Genomic DNA, 26,397 nt, shown 5'->3' with positions numbered 1-26,397 from the left:
CTGAAATAGAAATCTATATCATAATATATCATATATAGCAGAGTTAGAGCAAATATTTTTGTAATTTCAGTTATCACTAACAACTTTAAGACTACAACAGAAGGAATGGTATCATTTCTAGTGAAAGATATGGAGATTGTTTAAGGAGAAGCCTTACTCTGTGCCTCTTTTTGATCTGCTCCAAACAAAAACTGGAACCTTCTGTTTTCAAATAAAAACTAGGAAAGATCAGTGGACTTGATGGGCAAATCCCATTAATGACAAAGTCATCTTGACATGAATTATGACAGAGTTTGAGTTAACAGGGACCTTCACAGTGGTATTCAACACCCTGAACGTGGAGGCATTTGGCCAACAGGTATGCTGAGTTACTGCATGCAAGACCCCACTTTTCTTCCACTGACTCTAAATGTTGCCTTTAGGTTTAGATTCAGAAGCCTCATTCTGCTTTTCTGAAATGCGCCTCTAATGCTTAAAACAGTCTAAAGTATTTAAGTTCCTACAGGGCTTTATTCCAACAAAAAAAGTGTGAGATAAGCTTTTTCAAAAGGAAACTTTCAAAAGTATTTTTAAAAGTTATTAATTTTCAGTAGTTAAAAAATGATTGTGCGAACTAGGCTTTCTGTATGGCAGCATCAGCTGAAATATCCTGGATTTTCTTTTTTTCATGTTTATAATGCTCACGCTCATCAGAAATCTTTAGGCCACTTAAATTTTCTCACAAAAGTCAACAAGGGTGCTAATTAAAAGATTATGCAAAAGGGTTTTAGTGTGAGGCATTGAAACATAAGTTATCAAGGATTACTGCCTTTTACACATTCAGTTGTATCTGCTGAAACTTTAATAATTTTGTATTGTAGCTCTGATCATTTTTCCGGGTTATTCAGTTATGCCTGAACACATCTCAGGACAGATTTCCTCTTTCGTCTCACTAGACTCAATCAATATTCTGACATATCACCAAAAACTCCTCTGCATGTACTTTGTTACATACAAAGGCTCCCATTGTGTCCTCATCCTTGAAATGAAAAAATAAGAGTTTTATTATCTAGCTAACAGAAATTCATAGTAGTGTTGGCATCTATTCTCCTTATGTTAAGAGCTGGCTATCTCTTCCACTATTTCTCTACAGTTAAGTGGCAAGATACTGTGTTAATGGGACACGGTTTTGAGTGGGAGGGGAGAAGGGGAGTGAGAGCATTAGATGAAAATCTGAGGTGCTTTTTGTTGTAAAGCACTCCTAGATTGCAAGACATTTTCTGAGAAGGAAGAAAAACATCAGTCCCCTTCACATAGTCTGAATCTAAAATAATATTTCCATTTTTAAACCTATTTCCTAGTTGAGGTAAATATTTGCAATAAAATACTATATAGTTCGTTGATCTTTTATATGTGCTTAATGCTAGCTTTGTTCATTGAACTAAGTCAACTATTAATCAAAAAGACCTACTGATGCAGTTCTGTTGTAAAATTAAATATTATACCTTGTTTTGTTGAGACAGAAGACACAAGTTCATTCCTTCTAACCAACAGCACATTTTGATATTTCCTTGGGAAACTGAATTTCAGTCTCATTTGTATTTAAATGCAAGCTAAGGCTACTGCCTTGCTCTGGGTTGCGCTGCTCCAGATGAACACAGGAGTGCAAGCAAAAAATCCCTTCTATTCTTCCAAGATCTCCTTGTGGATACTCAGCTTTCAAATGGATATTAATGACAACAAACTGGCTTTTTCCTAAAACATATTTTCTGTGTCGCTTTTCTGTATTTGGTGGACAGCACCATTAATCCCCCTGTTACTGTGCTCCATCCCTTGGCTTCATTAACTTTGCCGTGCTACCAAAAAAACAATTCTTGCACATTGTCAAGATCTAGTCTGCGTTATTTTTTACTTATTAATTAATCTGGTTTGGATCCATTATAATCAAATCCTATGTTCTGTTTTGTGGTGGGGCTTTCCTTTATATACCACTGAAGTCCCACCCCAGTGTTATAATCCGATGGCTATCAATCAACTGAGCTCTTTGGAGGAGGGTCTCGCACTTCTCCGTACGTCTGGTATCTGGGGCAAGGACTGAACCTCTGTGACAGCTACACTAAGACAAAGTCTCCAGCCCTCTGGTGATCCCCACATGTTAAACATTTCTGATTTTGTCACCTATCCATCCCAGTAATGGCTTCTTCCCATAATACAAAACAGCAGGAGGAAATTGATGCTGTTGTCAGCATCAGAGCATTTGGAAAGTTCCGATGTATAGCACAAAGCTGTGCTTCCTTTAATATAAATTAGACTGTATAGACTAGCTAACTTTAGCATAAGAAGGGCCATATTCTCCCTGGTGTCTTTTAGTGTGCTCTTTTAGTATATTGGTAATTATGAATCCTGATACAGGAAAGGAAGAGACATCTGAAGAACAGTAGGTTGATTTTAAGAGACTAAGTACAGTTTTCTCTCTGACACACTCCTTATTATTGTCAATTATAGGTAATTTCCTTGCTTACCCTCTCCCCTCACTGTATGCCAAATAAAAGAACAAAAACCTTAAAACAGACGTTAAAAAAATTAAAATTTTTGAGTATAAAAAAGAAATCAGGATGTATTCTTTAAAAGCCAAGATCACAGAGACTCAGAACAGCCTAATTCACTTGTAATGCTGCCCTAACTGATTACTTTCCAATCAAAACTAGTTGCTATTTTATGACAAACATTAAAAACAAAAGCTGAGGTAATACAATCTCACTCAGAAGTGGAACATTAGGGTGTGTGAAATGTTACCCTCTTCCCCCCTCCATACACACTAATCATCCGGTGGCACAAAGAGCAACCACGATGCTTAAACTCACCCAAAACATATTATTATGTACTACACTTTCCTCACAACAGGATCAAACATAATTCCTTTATGCTCTGTGTACCACCGTTTCAACTCAAGGTCTAAACCATGTTAATATTACTCAAATTTTGGAAAAAACCCCAATGTTTATTATAGCCCCTTAAGAAATCTTCAGGTAATCAGGAAAACATTACTAACGAAACACTGTGTGAGTATGGAGTGGGAGATTTTGCAGGAATGTATATATAATATACACAAGCAATAAGAGCTCTTTAAAGACTCAGATTCGCTCTTGATAAGGATTTATAAAGACAAAAGATGCAAAGAACTAGATTAAGCTCACCTAAATTTCATCACCAGGAGTTTGGAATTTTGGCTCCCTGTGTTGTGGACCATCCTGTCCAAAGAAGACAAACACCCACCCAGCCTTTAGAAAATGCTCACCAGCCTCTACTGATCATAAAGAAATCCATGCTCCTAAGAATTAAGTGAGACATGAGGAAAGCATTCAATAGCTCTGGTACAACAGAAACTTTTTGCACCCAGTTACATATGTGGAGTTCTCCTCCACCTGTCCAGTTGAGGTTCAATAGCTGTGTCTTCTTCATTATCCAGGTCAAGGTTTTACAAGCTCATTTTGTACAACCCGCAGATAGGTTACCTTCCTTCTTTCTATCCCATGTTTTGCTAATTATTCCTTCTCTTCTTTTCTGGATCTTTGTCTCTCTCCCTCCAGCTGCAAGTGAGCTACCGCAGAAGCTTTGCCCCCGAGCGCCCACCACGTGCCAAACTGCAGTGGGCACGGTGCTGGTTTTGTGTTGGGATGGAACAGGAGAGGGAACATTGATTTGTTTAACACAGTCAACTTGTCTTTATGTTTAAATGGTCATACATGTCATAACTTTCCGTAGATACGTTAGAAAGTTATTCAAATGAAAAGTGAAGAGAGCAATTAAAATTCATTACCAACATCTATTTTAGCTCAATAATTCCTCATGGAAACAAATACATTCAAATCTTGCCAGAGTCACTTTCAGTAGAACATCTAGAGATGCTAGATTCATTATAAGAAGATCTTGGGGATTAAGGGACAATACCAATGTTGGTTTGGGGGTTTTTTTTTGCTATCCTGAGCAGTAAGAATGATACACAACCTTTGAGGATTATTATGCACTTGTTTGATTAGGTAATACTTTATTAATCTCCTGAGTTATTAATCTTTGTGAATCACATGCCATCAGACACGCTTCCTGTAATTAATGGTGGCAGAAATTATCTCATATACTTTCTATCTCACTACCTTCTGCCTCCAACTTTTTGCTCTCTCTTACCCACAATCCTTGCCTTTCCCTTCAACGTTCCAAATCCTGTAAATTATTCACTTATCCTCTAAGAGATTTTATGCTAAATAGTCACTGGCTGGATAAAGAACTGCCTTAGTGATAGGAACTGAAAGCTAGGAAACCTCTCTTTCATAGGGAAATTTTTGTTACAAGGCTACCAACATGCCCGCTACTCCCCTCTCTCAGTGTTTTGCACAGTCCTACAGTGGGAACAGAAGGAACAGAGCATCCCTTCTCATTGCCTGGGCTGTAAACTGCGATTCCCAAACCCCTCCTGTCTGCAAAGGATGGGTAGCTAAGAGCTCTCATTATATCTACAGTCCCAAGCAAGTAAGTGCATAACTGCAGAGGCTGTATTAAAAAATGAGCATCATTTTATTCTGTGCCAGCTGTGCATTATGGCAGGAGAAATTAACTGAGCTCTAATATTTAAAATAACAAAGAGGGTTCTGGGCCCAACCTCAGGAGAGGGCTTTGGCTGTAAATACCAGGTGGACAAATACAAACCATTCCAGAGTAGCTTGTAGCACAACTGCAGAAAAGAACTAAGATTCCTTTTTGTTAGTAAGGACAAGGAACTACAGATGAAACAAATTTTATTCACAAAATGAATGATTGCGCTTGACAAGGAAACTGCCTTTGCAGTCTAATAACAGTAAATCTTCACTTTTAGAAGTCACGTGAAAAACATGAGTATTTTCCTTCTAGTGAACAAACAAACAAATGTTAAGAGAAAAAATACTTGAACTAATGTTCACGGCTGGTAACATTGGAACATTCGAGGTGGAGTCAACACTGCTTTAAAACTCATTTTAAAGTAATACAAAAATCAAGGCATCACATTTGCCGGTCATGTCTGAAAAGCTCAACTCTCCATGTTGCCTGTAAAAAGTTAGCAATTCCAGCCATTATTCTGCATATCATAAAGTAACTATCAACAAGATTTTGGGCCAGAGAAGAAACTGACTTTCAGCATTATTCTCCTGTTGTTGCTGAAAGATGGTGTTTCTTAGCTTCAGATAAAATTTCATCTGAATGCAGTTTAATACATTAGCATACAAAAGGCTAGTATTCTATTTAGCAGAAAACAAGCAATTTTTTTTTTCTGACATAGCCTTGAAATGAAAGGTGTAAATTCAAGTAATACTGTCAGCTGTCTGTGTTACAAGCCACTTTAATGAGAACAGTTCACAGCAGGTCGCTTAGCCATTAACAAACCCAACAGCTACAAATTAAAAGGTTGACAAGCAATTTGGAAATGTCTAGCCATTCCCCACTTCTTATATATAATGGTGCAGTAGAAGCAAAATGAATTGCCATGTCGATGTCAGTACGATGCACAAAAGAAATGTCAATGATTAGTCAATGAATGCTCCCACCAAGACATTCAATATGTGCAGACAGCTTCTCCGCTTTTGCGCACCTTTTCCTCAACTTTGACAGCCTGGAAGGGGCAGTTAAGTGTGGCCCAGTAATGAAGAGCCAGGAATAGGGATCCATCTCTTGTTTTGAAAGTCATTAGAGGTATAGCAATGCAATTTGCTGGTCACAGAAGACATCTCCACTTTCTGTAGAGACGAAAGGTCTTAGCCAAGAGCACATTTCTATTTGTATTTGCTCTGTGTCTGTTTAGACAGATATTCAGGGCCTGACCGAGAAGCAGTTTCATTTTACGCTGATCTAACCACTAGTGTCCAGCTCCCTCAGTTGAGCACTGGTCTTCCAATGACCAGCAGCTATAGGGGGAGTCAGATCAACTCACTGATCCGATAGAAAAAATCACGTTAGTTTTAGCAGAGTAATCTGCCGGATCATGGTGCTGATCCTGCTTGCCCTGTAGCCACAGTGATGGAAGGCAGAGAAGAGGAATGTGAGGCCACAAAGAACACAAGCCTTCCCAGATGAATGGCTTTATAAAAGCTCAGTATATTTTATTAAAATATCTAGTGCTCTCTAAGAGATGGTTGCCTTACATACTTGAACTTCTGAAGTTTGCCTGTTAGTCTGGGAACTGTTAGCACAGAAGGTGTTATTGCTACTGGAGGTCTGTGACTGTAATATTCTATCACAAGGACTTCATAAATACTTTAAAGAATTAAGTACATTTTTTAAATCAATGGAAACCCACTTTAATGAATGTTCCAGAGACTCTTTGTAAAGAGATAGTATCACATGCAAATAATGATGCCATTTCAAAGGCAATGCCATGGACCTAGGATAATTTAAAGATTCTTGTATTGAGAGAAAGAAGATGCTATGGACTCAAGGAATTTTCAGACTATTGTAATATGTTCACAAATATTCTTCTGTTGTTCAAAATTGTGTGCATTCCTAGATCAGCTACTATGTTCCCTTCAGAAAGCAAAGCTGAAAAATAAAAATTAAAGCAAATGATCTTGATTTGCCTAGTACGTGCTCTTACCTTTCTGAGAAGATAAAGACTAACCTGACTCAAGTCTCAGTTATGACTTCTGAAGTACAAGGCTTGTAATGGTATGACGTCTGCTCTGGAGTTCATTGATACTTGGCACAAGAACTATCATCATTCCATGGGACAAGTCCTGTGAAGATCCGTGGTGCTGTGGTCCTATCTTGGCAGTCCTGTGTAGCAGCTGACTGACTTTAGTAAGCTAGTAATGCATTCAGACCATGTATAGTTTCCTCTATAGTGCTTCTTTTCCACTTATTTTATGCCAGCTAGCAGCAGGCACCTGTGAAGACCTATCCCAGTCCCAGAAAGGGAAAAAGACTGTCAGCAGTGAATTAAAGCCACGAAGAACTACAGGGGCCAGTGACCTCTAGTTCTGATTAGCATTTAAGTCCTCTCCCATCATCAAATAAAAGCAATATGTAGAAGAAGCCACGATGTACTTGAGAGCTAATTGGTCTTGGAAACAGAAGCAATAATCAGATCAAATTATCCTTCCAGTCTTTCTTCAAAGATGATGTTATTGGACAAGTAAGTACGAATGATGGATTCACTGAATCCATCTAAGCAACCTATGGAAGAAAACCTTGGTTATAAGCTAGAAGGAATGCTTGCACATGAACATTGTTTTGAGTTGTTCACTGACCTGTTTTGCCCGTTATGTCAAGCATACAGATTCAATGATTAGGTTGTGTGAGGCAACATAGAAACTGCATATTTATATTCGTTATGATGTTGAAAACTTCTTTCACGCCAGCCCACTTCATAACAAGAACTTATTTTTATTACAGTGATGGCACTGATGAAGTGACTTCTCATGGAAATCAATGGCAAAATGTCAATGATTTTGATAGATCAGACCCCAAATAGCTGCCAATTACAGTACTCTGAATTTATTTCAAATGGATTTAAAAATGTTTGTCTGTTGGGGCAGTGGGGGGAGAAGCGTCCAAAAAAAAAGAAAAAATAGACATTTCTATCATGTTTCCAGGATCAGATTTCACACTTTTTTTGACACTTTTAAAATAAAGTTATTATTGTTTGAGACTCATCACAGGAGGAGTCATGCCCTTGAAGGAATATTCTACAGGAAGTTATCATTAGGCTAATTGTAACAATGCTCATTAACAGAAGAAACGAAATGCTGCTGCAGCTCAAATACCATCAGAACTGGCAGCTCCCATCGCTGGCGTATCATAGAAGCTGTAGCTACAATGGCAAACACACACGAGCACACAAAAAGCACTGTTATTTTACATTTAAGTCCAAAGGAATAGGATTATTTTTTTTCCTGTTCAGCTATAAGAACGTCTTGTTCTTAAACTGGATGCTTGCCATTCAATTTCCTTTTAAAAACAGTCTGTTGGACAGAAATCATATGCAGCTTGCTCTGGTCAATAGTTTCTAAAGGAAATTTCCAAAGAAACCCTTCCACTCCCCAATCACATCAACTAGAAGCTCCCTTTGCTAGCAAATGCTCATGTATTTATCACCCCAACTTCCAGTCTCTCAACCTAGGCCAAGGCTCTCAAAGGCAGGCTCTTAACTCCGGAGGCAATGCTTTTGGGATTCCGACCTACCCGCCTCAAACACTTGCAAAGGCTGGTGATCTTCATTTTTGCAAGGCCAAACCCAAATCCTTGCCCAAGGTTAAAATGTCAGGCACGTTACAAGACAGCAAAAATCACTGAGCCCTTTTCCATCTGTTATACTAGTGCTTGTTACAATAAAACAGACATATATTAGTAGTCAGCAGCTTATACATAATTTCTAAAATAACCTCATGTTTTGAAAAGAAAAAAAAGAATGGTAAAACATGTATATTGGAACAAGTTTTGAAGAAGATAGCCATAATACATGATATTGAAAGGAACAGTTGCCTGTGTAAATTGGCTCAAAAAGAAGACAGAAAGATACCTTTTGAAAAACCTAATCTCAGTTAAAATATCATGAAATAAATGTTTATTGAAAACAGCTGTCTTTAAAGAAATATCTCCTCACTCTTCATTGTCCAGCTATTGTACCATAATGCTAATTCTTGGGAACTGGGAAGTGAACAAAACTAAAAACAGAAGCCAAAAAAAAAAAAAAAGCAAAAAATTCAATTATTTTTCTGACAGTGGAATACATATGGTGAAAACTAAATTTAGATTGGCTGTGATCCCATACATCCCATTAATTTTGGCTTTCAAACCCAGAAAGGCTGTTTGGAACAGCCTCAGCACAGTGGGGTCCTGGCCCAAGACACTGAGGTATTAGAGGAGAAGAGTAACCACGCGTAAATATTCACACATATATATAAAGCAAACAGGAAGCAATGCAATATTTCATACAAAATTCCACATATCCATTCTCCCCTATCCCTCATTTACCTCCCCGAAATGTATCTGCATGAAGATCAGATACTTGTCCTTAAACACAACCTGCTAGTGTCTAACCCCACAGGCACAAGCGAAGCTTGTAATACCCACTGTTAACGGGGCAGAGATTTTTTAAGAGAAATATTATGGTTAGTATGAATGAAATGAATGGAAGCGCGTGTTTGTAGTGAAGGGGGGGAGGGAAAGAGAACACACAGGTGTTCAAGGGAGCAAGCCTTGATTTACAGGATATAGGAGTCAGCTTCATAGGAAGAGTTAGTCAAGAGCACTCCTAAATTACAATCAGCTCCTGGCAGGAAAACATACCCAAGGAAAGCTGCCTGCAAATTGTGCAGCAATCTGAACTTTTTGAGTCCCAGTGATGACTGGGGGCACTGTCCTCATTACACCTCTTCCCACCTTGCACCATTTCTCATTGGACCAACATCTGGAATTTTTATGTGATGAACTTTCCACTTAAAAAGAATAAAGCAAGCTTTTTCTATTTTCATCTGACTTTCTACAACTGTGTCCCCAGTTGCTTCTGTAGCGTGATTGGCAACATGGGCGCTGAAGATCCATAGCCTGGAAGACCACTGTAGAGAGAAGAGTTCCCAAAGAAAGGGAATCCCAGAAAGCCAGTACTGTGAGATCCTGCCAGATTCAAATTCCCCTGTCAAAGAGAAGCTACTGCACTCCATCTGCCTGCTCCAGCATTAGAAAAATATCTGTACTCTGCCGGCTGTCACCTCGTATCTCTGTACTAAACTGGGAGTCACAGTGTAAACTAAAGTAGCCTATACTGTATTTGTCTGCATACCCAATCAGGATGACCTGAGAATGAGAAAACCGTAGCCGTTTTACATCCTACAGGCCTATCCGCTTAGTTTGTGTTCAGATATAAATGATGACGATTTGGAGAATTTTTCTGAGTGATCTTAAAAAATAATCCTTCCCAGTTTTCTTCTTTGGTTCTGAAAAGTTTGCTAAATGAAGTCTGTTACTGAAAGGTGTGTTTATCATCCTTGTGAAATTCGGAGAGAGATTTTACCCCGGCAGATGACAGAAGGGACGAAAGGAGAAATAAAGAAACACCAAAAAAGCAGCTGCACTGATTTTTGTTTGTCCCACCCCAGTTGTTCTCTATTTTGATCCGTTGTGTCCCACAACTTGATAAATGGTTAAATTAAAGACAGTACTTGAAATTGAAGTGTGAATGAATTGCTTCATTAGCATTTGCAGGCTCCATTATAGAGGAAAAGCACACAACTGAGGTTTGACATAAAAGTAAACTGTGTTTAGGGTACACTAAAAACCACAGTAATGTTTCGAGTATAATCTTGCAAACTAATACAAGTCAGCTGGAACACGTTAGCTGTTTCTGGCTGTCAAAACAAGACATTTAGAGAGGTATTTCTCCGGCTAAGAATCAAAGACAAAATTGCCATTTTTACTGCTAAAGTTCTGCAATTGGCCCTAAGTTACAGGTGAGGGCACTCTAAGCAAAAATAAAACCTTAGGACAGGCTAAATGCAGATATGTTTAAAGTGAAATATCTTTAAAAGGCACAACAAAAACGTGCTCACTGACATTTCAAATCATGGAACAGTAACTCCCAAGCTGAAAAGCATTTTAAATTTAGTATATAAATACTATTACTTAGAGACTAATTGAAACTTTTCCCTAGAAAATGCATATAGACATTTGAAGAAAATTGCCTAAAAATAAAAAAAAAATCATATAATCAAATAGAATTACAGATGAAAAGTTAAATCTGCTGCCCAGTGCACTTGAATCAGGGAACAGTCTGAGAAATAACTGTACAGGAAGAGGAATGAAAATACGAGCTTAGAATTTTTCCTCTATGTTTATCAAATCTCACTTGATAACACTGCAGGAGACCTGATATTCTAAGGTAGCTCCATTTCTTCTAAGTAAATGCAACTGCAGAACATTTCTGTACTTGTTTTCATATATGTTTCTGATACAGTAAAGTACTTTACACACAATTATTTGAAGTTTAAATTGTAGTTTTTTCTCTTCTAAATTGTTAAATGTTGCTTAAAAATTAGAAATTAGTATTTTTTTTCTTACTTTTATTTTACTAGTTTGAAAGGTATTTCAAAAGACAGCTACCTTGATTTTTCCATAAGATATATCATTTCAGCTCAAAATACTTAATTGAATTGAGCAGGAAAAAAGGCCATTTTCAGTCACTGATGTAAATGACATGATTTTAAAGAACACTCAGCACCAAACTGCTTCTCTGATAGTTAGGGAAGCACTTTTTCTATTTAGTTGCCTCGGCACATAATCCAAAATTCCAGCAAGAAATGAAAAAGGCTTTTATTTACAAGTTTTCAACAGAGTTTGGAGCCTTCATAATAATTTTTTACAGTCTAAGGTATGGAGTAACTGAAATCTAATGCATTTTTTCTGGAATGACTGGTAGGAAAAAAATGCAGACTGTATTGTCTGAAAACTGGTATGAGACAACTGAAGAGGATGGCATGGTGCATGCACAAGAGTGCAATCTTATATTTGGCTTCCTCTGAGTAAAATTCTTAAAAAGAAACAAAGAAAAAACCCTTCCAAGAATATGAAGGAAAGAAAAAGAGAAAAAAAAACAGACTCTGGGATTTTAAAACTCATGAGACTTCCAAGAGTTTGCAACCTTGAGCTATTAATGCATTACACTAAGCTACTACATTGACTTGAACGAAACTGTGCAAGTGGAAAACTGCTGTACTGAAGAACTTCATGCAGAGAAGACAAATGGAAATACTTGACTCAGTTACCAGAAGTCTGTCATCCTTACTGAAGCACTAGACATTAGGTCCAAAACCTAAGCTATTAAAATTTTCAACTCATCCAATGTCTGCAGGCTCTGTGACACTGGGCTATAAAATGCCTAAAGGTTTGGATTTTGCCTGACATTTAAACCCATCGGATACAAACGTGAACAAAGTCCATTTGGCAAACAGAGTGATCCACAGTGGGACTCACTTCTGAAACCTGGGACATCAGGCTGATTTTCCCATAGATCTTTACGCAGCCTAAACACAAAGGCTAGTAAACTCAAAATCTAGTAGGTCAAAGTCATCTACTAGTAGGGCCAAAACAATACACTGGGTACCTCAGTGTTTTGCTCAATGCCTTTTTTATTGACAGCAACACTGGGAGACCTGTCTAAACCCAGGACGGCCCCCAGGATCCCAAGACAGGGAGCACGGTTGTCTGTAAAACACATCGTGAGGGTGAGGAACCAGGAGCATGATGATGATGGAGTTGCGTACCCCCAGAACACTGCAAGAAGACACTTCTCTTTAGGGAATCTGATGATTACCAAACATCTCCTTGAATGTCCAAAGCCTACTCCTCTCTCCTAAAAGCAGACAGCTTGCACATCTTTGAGAAAGATGATGGTCCTTTTTTATTTAACTATTCTAGACTACCCTGTTTTCACTGTCAGAGGTAATTCACCTTTGGAGTCCCACAACCCTACACTACAGCAAGTACGATGCCTCAGAATCACCCCCAGTAGATTTGGGACTCAGGTCTGCCCAGGTGAATTAAAATGGTTTAAACTCTGTTACGCAGTTGACAGAGCTCAGTCCGGTTCTTGTCCTCCTTCCTTTCAAGAGAAAGCCTTAGGTGCGTTTTGGGCAGAAGCTCTTCCTGCGTGAGTCCTATACACGGAGGCTCTGGTGCAGGAGGAGCTGCTGTCCCACGTCCCACCCGCCCTTAGCCACGAGCTCGCTACCAGGTTGCCTCAACCTGTTGACAAGAATGTGCTTCCTGATATGCGCCGAAACAAAATTTGAGGTATTTGGGGTAAGAAAAGTGCCCGTATAGAATTTAAGTCCCCTCAACGTTGGGTGGAAGCTGGGAAGAGCTTCTTTGGACTACAATTTGGACCCGGTTTCCAAGGAGGTGTTATTCCTAATGACGTACTTCTCTCTATGCATTGCTCCTCAGTGAATGAGAATGCACTTCTCTAACATTTTTAAAGCATAAGTACATATAATGTGCTCGATGACACAAAAAATAGAAAACAATGTCACAGCGAGGCAAACGCAAGTTTTCTTTCAACTCAGTGCAGCCAGGCTATCACCCCACATTTCGTGTTTTGAGAGCAAGCGAGCCCTACTTTCCTACACAAATATCTTAGGTTAAACCTCTAACACTTCGCAAGATTTTGATGATGTTAAGTGGAAGGTTTGAACAGCTACAGTTACAGCAGAACTACAAAAAAACCAAAGCAATGCCTTGTTTTTGCAATAACAAAAAAGTAGGGGATAAAAAAACCCCACAAGTTGTCACATACATTTCAACATTTAACAAAAATGTATTTTCTGTCATACTTGTTTTGCAATAGAAACAGCTCAATATGAATGTAGACATTTATCTGATCTATATTCTTTCCACAAAAGTAGGGGTTTTTTATACAAACAAGTGAATTTCACTGACTCTTCCTTGCAAATGAAGATTAAACAGTTGGTATTTATCAAACAAATGAGAACACTGTCTGGTAAAACACCAATTAAAACCTATTGCCTAAACTAAAAATATCTATAAAATTGTTTTGGTGGAACCTACTGGTATTATTTAAGAGCCTAAGTTCCCAGAAAAAAAAAAAAAGATATATAGGCCTACTTTTCCACCTTCCCTCTTCCTCCACCATCCCCCTTGCTGCCACCAAAGGAGGTAAGGACCTCAAAATTAATATTGATGCAAGTGTCCTGCAGATCATATAATTTCTAGGGCCCTCAAATATATCCATATATTACTGATCATCCATCTTTCAGTTTCAACTTTTCTTTATTCCAAAGTGGTGAAAGTGGGATTTTTAAGTAATAATTTTAGACAACTCAATTCAACTGTGGCAATATGAGATGGATGAAACTTTATTTTCATTGCAAACTATTTTAATCGTCTATATAATGCCAAAAAGAAGGTCACTCCAATCATGCGTATAACACCAAACAGAAGGTCAGTTTCTATCAGAGCAGAACTAAAGAAACTCCCTCCCAGTAGATTCACAAATAAGAAGTCCCAGATATTTGACATCAAGCTCTGTGACAAGTAATTTATTTTCTGAAGGATACAAGACAACTGACAGTGGGGAAGAGGCATAAAGAGTGGAGGCTTGCCAGCAACGCTCTGCCCACGTCAACTGCAACAGGAGGAGAACCTCAAGGCAGAAGGATGACTCTGCCTCAGCCAAGAAACCATACATTTTTGGAGATTATAAGCACGCAGAAGGAAGTAATTGGCCTAAGAGATGGCACTGCTTATGACATGGATGCCTAAATGCTCCAGGGGAGACATCTCCTTTACTTCAAGGCTTTATGCAGGTTTGAGTCAGCAGCAATATTTATCTAACACTAGCACAGATTCACTACCATTAATCAAAAAGAAAAATACCATTGTCATGTTCTAGCACCCATTTCCAAATCCCTCCTGATATTTTGTTTGGTTCAGCCAGATTTACTTTATTTAATTTGTTTAGGTTTGCAGGTCTGCATGATGAATAAAGCGGAATTAATTTGTTGTCTCTTGCACTGAAATAAGCTACACATGTGTAAGGAAAGAATAGCTTTTTTAATAAACCAAAGCATTATCTTAGCAAGACTAAGTATGCATATCATAATAAACCAAGTATTCATGCAAATTAATGTCTGGAAAAAATGTCTGATTTTTAGGCTACGACAAATGTACGCTCACACATTTCTACATCACATAAATGCATTTAGTAAATGGCTAAAGTAACAATGCAGCTTACCTATCATAATTTTTATGGATTTAAAATAGTTTATTCTCCTTGGTTGCGCTGGATTTTGCTCTTACCCTAGCTGGAAATGTAATTGAAATCTTTAATTTTGTCTATTTATGGAACCACAGAAAATGAGGTACCTGCTATTGTAAAGAAGACAAATAGAAGAGTTAAGTAACAAAGCAATTAAATGTCAAATTTTTGAAGGCTGCATCCCAAATAGTGAGAGGAGTAAGTAAAAAAAGCTAGAATAGGTCTGTTTATCATTAAGCAACTCTATTACACATTTTAAAAGGTGTGTATGTGGGTACACACTGCAGACAGACGACATATCATTCCTTCAGGACAACTACGTGTTAGGATTATTAAATGCTAATACAATTATAACAGTCAGATACCACATTCTCTCGAGGTACAATGCTGATATTCCACAGATGCAAAATTATTAGTAAACTTAATGCATACAATCCTATAAAGAAGGCTAGAGGTTGCTTCTAAGACTACCTAATATAACAAATTAAATTAAATTAAATATGGACAGGCTCTTAATGGATGAAATTTATTACAGTGAAAGAAAAAGGAAAAGATACATCTAAGAAGATGTGAAGAATTTTCAGATGGACTGAGTGAAAAAGTTCCACTGGAATATTCTTTGATGCTTTTATACTGAAATTTTTGTTTCCTCTTTAATATGATGCTGGTCTTAACAAGTGATGTCAGCTTTAAAATATGCCTGAAGAACAGAATGAAGCATGGTGGTAAAACAATTTATGAAATGATGCATAAATAGCCTGTGCAGTGTCCCTATGAGACTTGACAAAACTTACTGGCTTCTATCCAGACATCAAAATGTAATTAAGTATGATTTGTTATGTATATTCATGGATTATTCACATCTGAATACTCTTCTTGCTTGAACTGCATTAGTGTATTTGGTCCTGATCTACCAAATATTTTAAGTGAAAAATCAAATTAGAGCAACTTTTCCTGGAGGAAATCAGTTTCTTTGTCTCCCTTTCTACAGATGTAATAGTTTGAGACATTGGATTAGTGTTAGACCATTAATCTAAATATTTAAAATAGTGACAGATGGTGCCAATACAACACACAGTGTGATGCTGCAGGAAGGAGAGCCCAGCCATGGGAGCAACACCAATATTCCATATGTTCAGGTTGGTGGCGAACACTTTAAAGAGAAAATGATTTGGTCCCAACAGCAACAGAACTGCCACAGTTCCTACATAAACCAACAAATTATCAAACTAGTTCAAGAATCACCCCGTGCCAAATCTCTACATTTTCAGGCCTTTGTCAAGCCACTACGTGTTGAAATACACAGAAAAATGGCTCCGCTGAGCCAAGAGAAGCTCCACTTTCTCTCATTTGTAAAACCACGAAATTTCTCACCTTTAAACTCCTGCCAGACTGGCCTTAACCTTTTCTGTGTTGATTTAGTAGGTGGTGATTTTTGTTTAAATAAGTGGTATCTGATGATTACTTCTAGCAAAAGGAGAGAAGCATTCTCCCCTGGCTCCTCTTCTCCCTCCCTTTCCCTGCTCCATGTAAATACATTGCTTTGTAAATGTTCTGCAAATTTCAGTACGGCTCAAACAACTTTTACAAGATGTTAAGAAAAAACCCAACCTCCACAGAACACCCCTCCGCCAGTAAAGGTGTCATCTTTGGCCATATGGCTAACAAACACATTACTACCGCTGCCTTTACTAAAGGACGCTTGCTTTAACATTCCTATGTACCACAAACTCTTCCCTCCTCTAAGGCTTCATTTGGACCACTTTATGGTGACTTATACCAAATTTGCGACCCTTTCATGTAGCCACATTTCCACAAAATTCCCTCTGTGTGGTAACTAACACAGCGGGAGGTCAGTCACTGGCTAAGGACGCTCAGGAGCCGTAATACCATCAACATTAATTTTGCTGTTTGTCATATTCTGCTATCAAAACCTAAAAGGTGTTTACAAATCCTATGGACCGTTATGCTCTGTTCAGTTGTGCGGATATGCTGGAAGAGTGGAGAAAGGAAAGGGACTAAGTACCAGGATTTGTTCTAGAATAAAAATAAATACAGCTGGTAAGGGTATTTAGGTAGAAAGAAATGCACCTAGTCAGCAAGAGAGTGTTGTAACAAAGTTTTAAGCAGAATGCAGACAAAAAATCCATTTCAAAACGGAAAAATCATCCAAAATTTTTTTTTGCCATTGAGCTATCCAAATAATACAGTCTAATTTTATTTGTTTGTTTATTTATTCGAAAATGCTTAGCATCTTGTAACTATGGTAACAATTTGCCTTGCTGAGTGCATCTTTGTTAACGTCCCCTTGCTGTAGTAATGCTTCCATCACCATCTGGCAGTGACAATTTTCTTGCTTGAGTGAAAATTCCTCCAAAGTATAAAAATCAGGCCATTTATTTTTAGAGGGCTGACTGCCGCAGCTCCTATTGACTTGCAGAGTCCCAGTCAGAACCTCTGTAAGTTCAGTTACGTGATTTTGGTATCTTAATGAAGGGGATAAGCAGCAGTGTAAAAAATGATTGAGTTACAAAGCTAATCAGTTGCCCTCTTGCCTTTGATGGGGAAGGTTTATTTTTCAAACTTTTTCAAGGAGTGATGTTTTCAAAACCACAGACTCCATCTCACCTCCTTTGCTTCACAGAAAATCAGTGGTATTAAGCAGATGGCAAAACGAACTCCATTATTAATAAGACAAGTTCCAAGAATATCGCATGAAGACTGGGAAACCTTTGGTTTCCATGGTAAATCATTTGACTCTAATGCACTTAATCAACATGTTTAACATTCCATACTCAGTGGGTCAAATGAAAATAATGTAATCACAGTTATTAGGTCAAATAAATAAGGCAAGAACTCAGAAGAACAGCAAAACAGCAAGTATGTACTGATAATGAGCCAGGTTGGACAGACATAGAAGCAAGAGTCCTTACGGTCATGGGCCTCCCTCCTGTCTACATTTTGACATTTCAGTAACTCTTTGGAATTCTGCTCTAAAGCAGAAAACAGTATAAATGCATCACAAGTATAAAATAAGCATTATTTTTCAGTTAGAAATAATATAAGTGCTATTGAACATTTAATTACATTAAATTCCTCTGGCCATGGCTCTATTTTGCTTATCTGCTTATTAAAAGTCAGTTGATTGATAAATTATTTATGTATTAGACATTTTCTTCAAAACTGCATAAAACCAGCCAAATAATCCTGCTGGTTTTGGAGGGAATACAGATAACCACCAAACTGATGGTAGAGCTTAGGATACATTTGATACATATTTATTTATGTCTTTGGTGTACATGAAGAGTATAGTCCAGACATAAACACGGGACCACTCTTTTCCAGATCACTTATGCAAGGACATGCTGCTGCTGATTTCTCCTTTCGTGGGCCCAGAGCATAAGACCAGAGAGTGTTGTTCTGCTCTGTGCAGTGAACATATAAGATAGGCTCCTTTACATGCAAAAATTTGCTTTCTACGTGTGTTCATATACAGACAAATCTCCACCTCAGAGTGATTTTTTTTTTTTTTTTTCTTCCCTGAAAGTAAATGTTTTCAGAAAGAAAAGGAATTGACAGTAGCAGCTCAGGCTGGCATTTGGAAACAATGGAGAGAGCATCATTCTTGACAAGAAACGTGTTGATGGAAGAAATGCATTGATGGTCACAATGGAAGAGTTGAGAGACTGCAATGACTTTCATTTTCTAGGATGATTCTGCAGGGTTTGAATGTTTTGTAGAACAGATATGTTTTAAACAGCATATTTAACATGAACATTTGAGAAAGAATCTGAAAAAAACCACCAAAAATAAGGAGTCCTATTCTGCACAATATGAAATATGTCTTATTTCTCAGTGAGAACTCCTTAGGTTACCTTAGAGAAATGACTACACGTCAACACCTCTCGAGCTTGGGGTCTCAATACGCCTCCCGAACAGCAATTTTACAAAATCTGGGGTTTTTTTTTAATATTAGTGCAAGCTTCACGGTGGACTATTCTTTTTTTTTTTATGCTTATTGAAGAAATATGCTACAAATGTATTAAATATGAGATAAATTCCTTTATGAAAGGACTGAGGAGAAAATTCTCTATTAAATGTCTAGTTTTATTTTTTTTAAAGGAGGTTAGTATGTATAAGACAACTTTGGAAAGGTTAGATAGTCTCTGAGGAAGACCTTTACCAATTTCCTGACCAGAAAATACAATGATAGCATGGAGTTCCTTAAGCAAGAGGATAAAGCCCAATGTTTCTGTTTTCTTCTTTATAAGGTAAAGAAATCAAACTTCTGTTGAGATCATTAATGCCTTTTTGTGTTATAAACTGTTAGAAAGCACATAGTTCTTTTCACTTGGAAACAGGTCATCTGTTGAAAAGAGAAGTGTTGCTTCTCTAAATGTCTCCTTTACAGAGAAAATTTAATACACATATTTACAATGCAGAAGAAATTATCAAAAAGCTACATGAACAAAACGAGCAGAACTCTCAGAGCTACGAATTTGGTTTTTTTGAGCAGCATTAGACTGGAATTCATTTAATAGATTGAAAGAATCATAGAATGATTTGAGTTTCATTGCTTATGCACTGCAGGTTTGCCTCACCTCAGCCTCAAGAAAGGTAACAGTTTGGTAATTCTCCTTCCCTGGGACGCAGATGCATAAGAAGGTTGCTGTTTCTCTTTGGCTGACGTCTATTTTGTTTGGACATCAAGTCCATGACTAACGATTTTCTCTTCACAGTACCTCCAGAATCCCATCTCAGTGTTTAACAAGAGAAATCTCCTCTCTTACTAGTGCTAATGAGAATTAGAAATAGCTCAAAACAGGCAGAAAGAATGGATGAGCATATTTATAAACTTGTTATAATAATTACAGCCTAAAAGATCAAAACCAGAGGACACCAGAAATTATGTTAAAGGCAACAATCATTCTATTCATGGTAAAATAAACTTAACGTCTTTAGCATAAAACAAGAAAATTGTAAGCTATGGGTCAAAGAAAAGCGAGCCAAAAGTATAGCCCAGCTGCAAAATAAACAGGCATGAACACAGAACTACTATTAATCTGATTTGTTACACCTGAACAGCAGTTTTCAGGTACTGAAGCAATTCAAGCCATGCCATCTTTCTAATTTAGACTGTAAAAATTCAGTATGACTGAAGAACCAGAATGTTATTTTGTAAAATACATGAAACTTCATTCTCTAAGTATACATTCTCAAAATCTACCCTTCAGTATTCTTAAGTGTCGCTTTTCATTATTTATAACAGAAAAATTACAAAAATCTAGCAAATGGCAGAAAATACGCCCACACACCTGCTACAAAGCATCTACTTATGTCCATAGGAAAGCTTTGATTACAAAGGTTTGCTGTATTCTTAGCAAATTGCCTTATCTACTTCATCACATTAGGAGGGTTGTTGCAAACTTTGTTTGCAGGGAACACAGCAAATACAAGACTGACATGCTGCAACATAGATTTTACATTCACAATTCAGCCAAAAGAGATACTGGGATCTTTGCTGCTAAGCAGGATTTCTAGGTGCTGCAGAGATATCTAGGACTCTTCAGGAGTCCCCAGGTTCCACTGTTATGTCTCCACTCCGACTGCTAAGAGTCACTATTCCACACCCATTCCCATTCAAATTTCATCGACAGTACTGAGATAAAGATAATATGTACCAGTATAATCCGGAGGTAGTGGCCACTCCACTACGGGCCAAGAACAACTCTTGAAATTAAAGTGGACAACATGGTGCATGGGGAGAAGGCAGCTATCATATCCACAGGTTTTGTGATGGTTATGCAGACGAATCACGATCCCGTTAAAAAAAAAAAGAAAAAAAGAAAAGCAACCTCCTCCACACCCAGTTCAAGTAAAACTTAATCCACAGTAATTATACATCCTTTTGAAACTTTTAAAGTGCCATTTTTCTTGATATCTTAGTAGCCCGTGCACTTTCTGTCAAACAGACAGCTCTATTCAATGTGTCATGTCTATGCAATAAAGTTATCATGAAAATTAATGGTAATGTTATGAACCTCAGAATAAAAGCAATTAACTTTTTTCCCAAATGCCAACAGTACAAAACCTCTACATCTTAATTAGTTCTCTATCATCTTACTTCATACTTTTCCACAACATGCAGTTATTATTTAAATAAAATATGCTTTGGGGATTCATTTTCCAGCAAGATGGAGTAGTTTTGCTCCATGTTGACAATGTGAATTTAGGTTTTACCCTAGTCTAGGAAGAATTTCTCCACCAAAAGGCTGAACTTCCTTTTAAATGGACCAAGCACAGACAGATCATCCAAAATGCCTTTGTTTCTAGTTTCACAGTAGAAAGAAAAGAATTATCCTGACCATAGGCATCGTGTCAGTCCACAAACAACAGCATGCTGAGGATTAAAGTAATCCATTATAACAGGGGAAAAAAAAAAAAAAGAGAGAGATTCTATTTTATTGAGTATCAAACAGATAAAAGTTTATTCTACCTTTTCCATTTACTTTCTTGACACACAATCTGTGCAGATCAGCTAATGTACAGGATCTGATCCCTAACATGTTCCTACCAAGAGGAGTGCAGATTCACTACTCTGTTGAGGATTTACTGGATTTTGTTCCTGTTTTCAACTGAAATGGAAAAGCTTTCTGTTCATCATGGCAAATACAAATGCAGCTTTTGTTTCATAATTATCACAGCTATTCAGAACTTGAAAATATGACTCGTTTTTTGCTGTAGCTGTACTATGCAGATCTTAGGGGTGTCATAGAAACTAGGAATGATTCACTGGGCAGACATGTTCCTTCTCAGTCAATAGTGAACCAACAACCCAGAACAACACTAAGAAAAATTGGTCTAATGAAGATAGCACCTTTCTTGAAACAAGTTTTTGACACATCATTTGCTTTTCTCTATTCCTCTTGATAACTGAATTCAATAAATCTTTTTTTCCATAATCTTTCTGCTGCAGCTATAATGATCTGGTATGATCAGATGTGATATATATGCCTGATAAACACTGCCAATTTGTACCATTTTAACAAGTGGGCAGAAGTGTGAGCCTTATGACAGAAAAAAAGAACCAAACCCCAAACAAAATGACAACATTTTTTGAGTAACTTCTGTGCTTTTAAGTGAAATGTTCAAACACTACACAACACAGTACTTTTTAAAGTGCTGTCCTACCTTTAGCAATAATACAACTTCTCTGTCTAACAGCAATCTTTCCCTCCATTTTATGAGAAAAATCCCTCTAACCTCCCGACAATCTGTGTTACGCACAGCTGGGTACCATTTCGCTGTGCCATTCAAACTAATTAAGATTCTGCAACTAGAATTTAAGTTTACAATATTTTGATGAAACTTGACCCAGAAAATCAGGCTGTTCTCTATCAGCTCTACAGTATTAGCTTTTCAAAAAGATAGCACACTCTATGCATGTAGTCAATTTTATTTTAAATAGAAGGATGATTACCCTTTCCCCATCACAGCTGCTTTCTCCAAAATCCCACATACAGTAGCCTGTTAAATATTTTAAAAGATACTGGACGACTAGAGGACTTTAGATGTCGCAACCTGCTCAGTTTAAGTTCAGTCACATTGTGTCCAAGAGCGAGCACAATCCGACCACTACCTATGTGTCATACATAGTATTTAATTTGTATTTTTTCTTGAAATGCCTCAGGCAATTAACTAACAAAAATTTGGAAGGTGTGTTTTTACAAAAAGCAGCAAATAGCAGTACAAGGCATCATCATATGAATGAGCACATTCTGTGTTAAGACTGGTAAGTAGGGAGAGACAAAGGAGAAAGGGAAAATTACATACCACTATTTGAGTTTGTTGTAGTCCTCCCTCTTCTTCCACCCTACAAAACAAGATCCCATACAGCAAGCGTTATCTACCTACTAGGAAGCAGGAGGCAAAAAGACTGTCAATCACAGGGGTATTACATACAGTAAACTTCCACCCTTTCTCCCCCTTGTAGTCATTAAAAAAATAGGAATAAATTTTGAGGAATTAGGAAATATACTATGATGGAGAAAGTCAGTATAATGGAAAAAGGGGAAAGAGAGAGGAAGGTAGGATGGGAGAAAACAAGACTATGACAAACACAATTACTAGTATGTAATTTTACATTTTTGTATGTCCTGTCTCCTCCCATCCTACGAAACAAGATTCCATACAACAAGCAGAAGTGGTAAGAAATGAAATCGGGAGACAGGCTCCTCTTAATTGCCAGCCTGAGGAACTCTTCAATCAAAATCATCCAGATTAAGCAATAAGTCTCGTTGATAACAATAGTGGCAAGAACTGTATCAAGGATCAAATCTCAGCTTTGTATGTAGCAGATGTTGCTGCCTCAGTCCTTTGGTCTAGAAGATTAAAATGTTTTCAATACACTCCTCATGAGCAGGAGACATCTAAGGTTTTTTTGTACCCAGTGGAGTATCTTCACAGCACTAAGAAATGCTTATTTCAAGTATTACTAAACCCTTCCTTTCTCATAGAACAAAACAGATCTCTTCTTCTTGTGAGTGTGGTCTAGGTCAGGGAAGATGCAAGTACATCTGATGGCTCTTAAGAAAACCAAGAAGTATAGCAATTCATATATAATGCTGAAAACTGAAGGAAAAAAACCACACACTACACAAACAAATTCATCTGGAAGTAGTTGGTTCAGAAAAATAATGAAGTCTGACTCCAACAGGTGTTTGTGTAGAAGCAAATGAGAGGGCTCAAAGAGACTCACACTGAGAATTTTGGAATTTCCATATTTTGAAATACAGACTACCTTTTCCGTATTGTCTGGCAACTTGTATCTTGGATGCACCAGCTACAGAAACTTCTTGAGCACTAAGAAGTGGTTTTTGATGATTTTACTGGAAAGGGGAATTAACAAACAATAACTTCAGAGATCACTTGATAACAAATATCCTAAATATCCTAACAATATCCTAAAATAAGAGAGCTCAACAGACGTAAACCAGCTTCAATGCTTAAAAATATAAAGAGAAACTGATGTTATAGTTATAAGACAAATATGATGGAATTACTACTAAACAGAGCGAGGTAGGTGGGTCAAAGCTGGTTGTAGGTAAGTTCAAGAAGATTGAAAGAGTATCCGTTGAAATACATACCTTGCTGCAGGAGGTTATGTCACTGTTTCTACACACATTTAAATCTCGAAGTATAAGTAGGCAACTAAGCCAAAAGGGGAGGAGAGAGGGAGTTAGATACTCATGCATTATCTGGTCAAATGTTACAACAGGACAAGCTTTAGAAATGCAGTTTCCTGACACCTTAAACACATGTTTCTTGTAACTGTTAGTTCTGGATTATAAAAGAGCTGGTCTTGAGAAAAACATAAATCACTCCTCTATATCAATTCACACAGGAGCTACAGTTCATTCACTAAGCTATAGGAATTGGAACGCCATTAAGCTGTACATTTTGGAATAATTATTACAGTCTTGGGAAGCTTGCAACTTTTAGAGAGTGATTTTTTTTTTTAATATAAAAAAGATCTTTATAAAAATTTTATCTACACCAGATGCAAAGGTTTGAACATATGAAGGTTAAAATTCTTCAACTCCTTTTCAACTCTCCTTTAGAACAATATAATTGAGTCACAGGAGCAAGAGGGAACAGCAGTACGATGGAAGAAGCAAAATCCAAGAAAAGAATTAAAATAAATATTCATCTTCTATAGGCTATTTTTTTCCCAAGAGTAAACCCAACAGAAGTAAACTTTGACGTTGGTTGAATATCAAATAACCCAATATCTAAAAAAATTAGAGTCAGAGAAACTGGGAGAAAATAGAAATGTTCTGTCAGTCCCAGGGAACAGAGCAATTAAAATAGATGGAAAGCAAAATAAATTACCTATTTGCCTTGTGGTAGCTACAAAATACTCTATAAACTTCTGTTTTCAGGTAGCAAAGAGAAGATATTTGCTGATGACAGCCAAGAAAACTGAAAAGCCACAGGTCACAAGAGAACAGGAGAACGCAGCACTGCCAGATGACCCACTGGGTTAGGTAGGACAGGGCAAACTGGATCCCGTAGCTCCTGCACACAGGCAAGTGGTACAGCTACCACGACGCCCAGTAACCTCTGGCTTCCCAAATACGCCATTCATGGCTGGGTTACCGGAACAAGAGCCTTCAAGCAGGCTCAAAGTCAGCATCCAGAGGACATAACAGGTCTGCTGTTGCACCTGCAGAAATGTTTTCCAGAGGAGAAAGGATCTCACGTAGAAATTCCAACATGGAGCATAACCAGCATCTGCAGCACGGGGCTGCATTTCTGGCTTTTTGGCTGTGCAGACTGTTTTGACCCTACAACCACCTTGAGCTCCAGTCAAGTCTTGCTTACGCACATCAGCCACCGAAGACAGAGGATAGCAGGCTTGGATTTCCCGTACAAGTTCAAACTCCCTTCCTTCATACACTTTTTATTCAGCTGGACTATCCTAATAGCCCTAGCAGTCGGATTACATCATCGTTAAATGCGGTTTGCTGTCAGATGCATGGTGCCTGCCCGGATTCATTGGAGTAAAGCCTGCACAGCGTACATAGTACAAAATACCGAAGGAGGCCCAAATCTCACTGCACAGTGCTGGTTAACACAAGCGTAATGCTCTTAGGCCCATAAACTCTGCACTCAGTCATCTTCGTTCCAAATAATACGTATGATTTTCTTGCCAAAAACACGTTAATGGCCATGAAACCCACAGAGAGCACAGTGAGAGATGTCGTTCACTTCTGGTGCCTGGAAGATCCTTTAGAATGAAAAGTTTGCCAAAAAATTATATAAGCAATTCCTACAGTGCAAAATTTGTTCTTTGGCAAAATCACCAAAGTGCTGATTTTAGTTAAACATACTTTTACTGAAATGAAATACAGATATTTTTATCATTCTTTCTCCTACAGAAAAAAATGTTTGATCCCAACCAGCTCTACTGAAGTTGCAGAAGCTTTATGGGGAGTGGTGGTTTCCTTATACAAAAGATATAATGTTGGAAATACCTGTTGAAACTCCGTACTCAATCAAAAACTGAATTGGCCATTTTTTTGGTGGTAAATATTATATCCTACAGGTTCTTGGAAATTCATCTCAAAATTGCTAGAAATATTTTTTTTCTCTCTTTTTCCTCAGAATAAAGCTATCCCATGTGGGAGTTCTCCTACTGATCTGCAAAACAATTTTTTTTGGTAAAGTTTTGTATCCATATAAATGTCATTATTTGAGCAACAGGTACCACTGGTCTGAGTAGAAGACAGCCATAATGCTGGATCAGAAGCAGGCAGTGCAGAAACAAAAAGAAAATAAGCTATTTCTGCTAAAGGGACGGTCTTTTCTAGCTGGGACACGCTCTGTTTAGCAAGTGGTGAATGTACACAGAATAAAGAGTACGGAGTGAATGACTATTAAAAAAGAGAACGACTAAATAGTAAGAACAGTTACAAAAAGACCACCCATTGGGCTGTGGAGGTGAAGGACAGCTTGAGTTATTGTAAAGAACACATCAGCTGCAGGAATACTTGGGGGGGGGGGGAATAAATGAAATAAAGCCAAGGAACATACAAGAACTTTAAAAAAGGCTACTGGGGGAT

The 26,397-nt window shown here is 37.7% G+C and overlaps 1 protein-coding gene across 4 annotated transcripts in view; it reads right to left on the bottom strand.

The window, feature by feature from the left end:
* FGF14 (fibroblast growth factor 14) overlaps positions 1–26,397 on the bottom strand; it is a 417,426-nt gene that overhangs the window by 159,166 nt on the left and 231,863 nt on the right. Inside the window, exon 2 of one of the 4 annotated variants that reach the window (XM_069802378.1) lies at positions 22,607–22,646. The exons of the other annotated variants lie outside the window; for them this stretch is intronic. The gene's annotated coding sequence lies outside the window, so the exon portion shown is untranslated. The remainder of the gene's footprint in view (positions 1–22,606; positions 22,647–26,397) is intronic. 4 annotated transcript variants of the gene reach the window in all.

The sequence above is a fragment of the Haliaeetus albicilla genome, chromosome 15 (genome assembly GCF_947461875.1).
Source record: "Haliaeetus albicilla chromosome 15, bHalAlb1.1, whole genome shotgun sequence".
NCBI lineage: Eukaryota > Metazoa > Chordata > Aves > Accipitriformes > Accipitridae > Haliaeetus > Haliaeetus albicilla.
The sequence above is the reverse complement of the archived record's forward strand: the minus strand, read 5'-3'. Positions and strand labels throughout refer to the sequence as shown.